We start from the raw sequence: 6,701 nt of genomic DNA on the forward strand, positions 1-6,701 counted from the left end.
AAGTTTGAGTCAGATTGGACAATGCATGGCTAAGTTATAAACAACCTCCTGTTTTTTTAAAAATATGTAAATTTGAGGGCTCGCTACAGCCACGCCTTTCGACTAATGAGAAAACCCTGAATAACTTTTCATCATCCATGTCTCATCTACCTCTGTGCCAAAGTACAAGTCAATCAAATGAAATCCCTCAGAGGAGTTGATCCAGATATGACCCCTGAAACAAGGCAAAAATACCCCAATTTTCACTAATTTATTCAAAATGGCAGATTTCCTGTTGGAGATAGAAGAATGGTCCCACTGGTTTTTTGTAGATCTGCCCAAGACGCATCTGTACAAAAAATGTCATTAATTTACGACAAAGCCAAAGGAAGATGGCTTAACTTTTAAAACTTTGAGGGGGCGTTATTTTGGCAATTCTGAACTGGCATGTTGCAAACCAGGAAAATATCCAATTTTTCAGAGGACTGGATGCACCTGCAAAGTCTCATAACTTTTTGAATGTGTTAAGGGCCTCAAAAGTCCATGCAAACTTTCCATTTTTAGCAAAAACAATTAGGTCCTCGCACCTTCAGTGCTCGGGCCCTAGAAATAATAATGATGGTAATAGTTATAATAAAAGGAATATTCATAATAATAATAATAATAATAACAATAAAAGGAATATTCATAATAATAATAATAATAATAATAATAATAATAAAAGGAATATTCATAATAATAATAATAATAATAAAAGGAATATTCATAATAATAATAATAATAATAAAAAGAATATTCATAATAATAATAATAATAATAAAAGGAATATTCATAATAATAATAATAATCATAATAATAAATAATAATAGTAATAACAATAAAAGGAATATTAATAATAATAATAATAAATAATAATAATAATAATAAAAAAAGGAATATTCATGATAATAATAATAATAATAATAATAATAAAAGGAATATTCATAATAATAATAATAATAATAATAAAAGGAATATTCATAATAATAATAATAATAATAATAATAATAAAAGGAATATTCATAATAATAATAATAATAATAAAAGGAATATTCATTATAATAATAATAATAATAATAATAATAATAATAATAATAATAATAAATAAATAAGTAAATAATAGTAATAATAATAATAATAATGATGAGGATGATAATAATAATAATAATAATAATAATAATAATAATAAATAATAATAGTAATAATAATAATAAATAAATAAATAAATAAGTAAATAATATTAATAATAATAATAATAATGATGAGGATGATTATAATAATAATTTTAACAATGCTACGGCAGAGAAGGATGGTGATTCACCCATGGCCTCACCTCCATCCCGTGTTTGAGCGTTTTCAGCCTTTAATAACTGTTTAATGTAGCCGTGCTCATTCACAGGATTTTGGACCGTTGGAGTCTATTGTGACAGGGAGGATCTATCTGTGACCCGGGTACTGAAGTTCAGTACTTGTCCACCGCTGGAAGGCGTCTGTGTGAGGCCAAGCTATTGGTGAGAAGCCGTGGGGTCGAAGGGCCACAGACAGTTGGTCAGACAATCTCAAACTCTGAATCCAAGCCACAGCAAAGCATCATGGTCCGTGGACGTTTGTCATACTGTGGTGTTGGTACCAGGGATCATGGATCAGTCTGAGTACGCCAGAATACTTGAAGAGGTCATGTTGTCTTATGCTGAGGAGGAAATGTCCTTGAAAAGGATGCTTCCCCAGTGAGAGAGCAGCATCCTGGTTCCAGACCAGCAACATTAACACATGACCAATCACAAGTGTTGGATGTCTGTCAGCAGGAAAGGCTCAGAGTGGAATAAAAACTGGTACAAACAACAGAAGCACAACAAAGCTGTTAATAAATAAATAACAACCATTGCACTACCCTGAAAACTTCAATAAATAAGTAAAAATCACCACTGGACGCCTCTTTATATACGGTCTTACCACACCATAGAGGACTAATGTCCCACATTAATACGAGTTCTATAATAATATCAGAGGTCAGACATTAATGGCATCATGTACTCAAACATTTTTAAATATTTGCTGGTTTTGATCTGAGTGTTTAAAATCCTTCATTCCTTCCTGAATCAGATCTTTATATTCTGTATAGTTTCCTACGATTCCTCGTAGTTTTTATTTGTCAGCCTTATTTATTGCTTTGTAGTTCTTGCTGTGTACTTCAGCTCACACACTGTTGCTGTGTTCTTGTGTTTGATCTGTTTTTATCTATAAGCTCTCTGTGGAGGGATTCAGAAAAATGTTGACTTCAACCCTAAACACCACAAATGACACGAGACTGTTCAACCCCCCTTTTAATGCAGAGCTTTTATTTTGTAGGACAGTAAGGAACTTTGGGAAAATCTAAGATTTTAACTTATGGTGGGACTCAATTAAAAAAATTAATCTAATTAATTAGAGGCTTTGTAATTAATTAATCTCAATTAATCTAATATCAATATTTGACACAAGCAGCAACATTTTTCAGTTGAGATGGATTTTGGTGTTTGAATCAATGAATAGAGACATAAATGAGCTCAGTCAACACCATCGTGTTGATTTTCATCACTGAGTGTTAACATAAAGTGTAATCTGAATAAGGAATATTATGATTGCATTGTTTGAAATTTTCTTTCTGCATGGCCGTTCATAATGTGGGTCAGACGACGCTATCTGTAGCACCGCTTCTAGCCCCTTATCTTCTACCACTGAGAGTGCTGGCCAGTCCACTGCAATCCATGTCGCCAGTGAGTTTGTTCATTTGTCAGTCGTGGACTTACTCATTCTGGCTCTGAACCCAGTCATCTTGTAGAGTGTGGATTGGCGACACCGCCTGCTCCAACTAGGAACGCCGTCTGTGCTAGCTGCAGCATGTTTGGCATTGAGGTGGCAGTGGAGGCTGGAAGAGCTCCGGTGACAGGCAAATTCTTTCTTGCACAATTTGTACCCAGCCGTGCTTTTATCCAGGTGTCCATCCAGTAGTTTTCTAAAACTAAACCAAACCCAGCAATAACTTCTCACTGGTTTCCGTGGTGTTTCTCCTGTTGTGTCCTGTGCATCAGTATAACGGGTATACCGGGAACTCGTGCAATGAGAAACGTTCCGCGCTGTTTGGAGTGCAAAAATAAATTGTGACTAAATATGTTTTTTTTTAATGCGATAAAGTCCCAGCCCTAATTTTAACATTAACTTTAAACTAATGGGTTGAAAATGAAATAAGTGAGCAGTAAAAAGGTAAATGTTGGATAACTAAAGGTTCAGATGACTTCTGGCCTGTAGCAGACAGGTGATTCCTGGTGGGGGGGGGGGGGGCACCTGTGCAGACACCTGTGAGCTGAGTGAGGGAAAAGGGAGACTGTGGCTGTGTCTGAAACCACTCACTCATTCCCTCCTCCCTATCCTCTATGTAGAGAGGGATTTCTGTCCCAGCAGTGAAAATACCAACAGATCGTAGAAGGAAGTGAAGTATCTGCCCAGACACGGAGAAGGAAGCACCAGAGTGGGTGAATTCAGTCAGCCTTTTAATGTGTGAACGCTGGAATCCTGGAGCGGTGTGAGACCCTCAGTGATACTGAAGACTTCTAGTAGCAGGACTACCCTCCAGTCTTTGGACTCTCACCCTCCTGATCCTGGATCCAGCCCTCCTAACCACACGTTTACCACGTCACCCTCTCTCCCACTTCTATTTTCACATTTCCTGTCCCAGACACACCCACATTCTCTGGTACCCATCATTTTAGTCTGGGCTGAAGAGGCCTTGACCTCTGAACTTTAGGGTTGGATGTTGTTTGAACTTGGGGAACATTTCATTTGATTTAGATTGAACTGTGGGTGGTGGTGGTGGGGGGGGGGGCTCTGGGTAGTGTTGCCTGTACTTGAACTGTGGGACATTTAAACTCTACAGAACTGTTTGGGACATTTGAGTGTGAACTGAGTGAAATAGTTTCTATAACTGAATGATGAAATTCATGGAGGAATTTGGCTCCTGAGGAACCTACTGTTGAACGGTTAGTGGGGGGGTTAAATGAAAGTGTTGGTAACCATGTCCTTGAAGGATTTCTCTGCTCTGTTGCCCTGAATTTTGGTTGAAAGAAAGACAAAAGAAGCAAAACTGATTTTAGTCTTCATTCCTTTTCTAGGGTTAGGTTTTTCTGAATGTGTGTCCACAGGCCTTAAACATATTTTCTCAACCCTGAGATTTTAATGATCGACTTAATGGTCTGTCTGGGGCCTGGCAATGTTAAAATAATACAAATATTTCCTGGCCTTTTGTTACACTACTTCATCCTCTCTGAGATTTTAAAGTGAAATGAGACTTTAAGGAGGAGAGGTGGATGTATTCTACATCACTGTGGCTGCAGGGAGACGCTGGCGGGGCCTGACCAACGTGTGCTGAAAGGGAATTTTAAACGTGAATAATCTCATATAATAATGATGCACTCATTACAATCAATGCTCCGATGCTGTCAGCCCTAATATTCAACTGTCTCTGCATTTACAGAGATTTTCATCATGTTTCAGGATGTTTTCAACGACTTTCCTTTTCTCCAGTGTTGTTTCATGCTCCAGAGAACGGGCACATGTGTGGCCACCAGTCCAGTCTCTAAACATCTCCACCAGGACTTGAACCAACAACCCTCTAGTCCCCAACAGCTACCTCCAAACGCCCTGGAGAAAACGAACCGCCCCCTGACTGCAGCCTTAGTCTGGTGAGTTCCAGCTGGATGTGAACTCAGCCACAGAAAAACGTCTTGTGTAAAGTCAGTTTTCTGACAAAACCAGTCTCCAAATATTTATATTTTACTGATGACAAAGGAGCAGATGCTTCTTAGTATTTGCCAGAGAAAGCGGACCCTTTGGCTTTGCAGAAATCAATCACGGCGCTGCCGCCCCTACCTGCCAAAAACAAAACACAAACTTCTCCATCTACACTTTTCCATCGGCTCCACGCCCTCAGGCTGCTGTAACTCCGCTGGTTTGATGTTTCTTACATTGCACAACAACAAAAACAACCTGCCTCCCTGTCGAATCAAACCCACAATGCACCTGGTGTATGTCAGACCTCAGCACATTCAGTCAGACGAGCCTGGAGGGAGGCGACATTTTGTGCCTGCGCCATCGGTCCGCAGCTGAAGGACGCTCGCTCTAGGAGAATAAACACATCACATGAAAGGCTGGAGATGATAAAAACGATTTCATTCTGCAGAGAGGACTCAATTCAGGATATGAAAGAGGAATTATGATGTGCTAGGAGTACACGGTGGAACCATTTACACTGTGACTGTAACTGAAGGGTTATGAAGCACTTCTTGACACCATGGCATCATGAGTTTGAAAGCATCTCATCATACAGACTAGAAGCATCATATAAAACAATCAGAGGGATATCTGTGCAGAAGAATTGAGCTTCTGGTCCTAAATGAACATTGTCCTGTGCCTGAGCATTCCTGTGCACTCACACAGTCTGACACAGTAGGTGGCAAAATGTAGAGAAATTTGGTCTGAACATCGCCAAGAAGAAGAAAGAAGTAGAGACAACCATGGAAACCTACAGAGTCTGTTTGGAGACGGCTATAGATACCAGTTTTATTGATGTGTCCCTACAGCTCCGTCTGTGGCAGACCTATTCCTCTCCCCTCTTATGAGACACGTGTCATTTTTATTTTACTATTTAAAGTATTAATCGACTTAACTTGGATTTTGGACGGGCACCTGGTGTGGCCAGTCTGAGTCAGAGGTTGGGACCATACCACCCAGTCCTCCTGCATGGTCCTGCTGAAACAGTGGCAGCCTTCTCTGACAGAGACGTTGTCTGGATGGGAGCATATGTGTCTCTAAAAGCTCTCTCTACTTCTCAGCATTGATAGTTCCTTTCCAGATGTTAGAGCTGCCCACGCCATAGGCACTAATGCAACCCCATACCATCAGAGATGCAGGCTTTAGACCTGAGCCAGGAGAACAAGCTGGATGCTCCCTGCTGGTCTCAGCCATGTGGACAACACAGACCCAGGCCAAGCAAGCATGGCACAATCCTTTTAGTAGTCTGGAGGGATATTTCTGATATAGGGACTTCATCCCAGAATCCTTTGCAGCACTTCATTCCAAAGTGTCAAAGGGACACACAGTCTCTCTAAGGAAGAGGCCTGAGGAGAAACTGCAGGAAGTCCAAGACTAGGAAAGCTCTCCTGGCCCCTTCTGCAGCAGTCTATCTCTGCCCTCCTCCTAAAGCTGACCCCTGACACTCTGCCCTCCTCCTTAAGCTGACCCCTGACACTCTGCCCTCCTCCTAAAGCTGACCCCTGACACTCTGCCCTCCTCCTTAAGCTGACCCCTGACACTCTGCCCTCCTAAAGCTGACCCCTGACACTCTGCCCTCCTCCTAAAGCTGACCCCTGACACTCTGCCCTCCTCCTAAAGCTGACCCCTGACACTCTGCCCTCCTCCTAAAGCTGACCTCTGACACTCTGCCCTCCTCCTAAAGCTGACCCCTGACACTCTGCCCTCCTAAAGCTGACCCCTGACACTCTGCCCTCCTCCTAAAGCTGACCCCTGACACTCTGCCCTCCTCCTAAAGCTGACCCCTGACACTCTGCCCTCCTCATACAGCTGACCCCTGACACTCTGCCCTCCTCCTAAAGCTGACCCCTGACACTCTGCCCTCCTAAAGCTGACCC

Source organism: Cheilinus undulatus, linkage group 10, assembly GCF_018320785.1.
Source record: "Cheilinus undulatus linkage group 10, ASM1832078v1, whole genome shotgun sequence".
NCBI classification, from domain to species: Eukaryota; Metazoa; Chordata; class Actinopteri; order Labriformes; family Labridae; genus Cheilinus; species Cheilinus undulatus.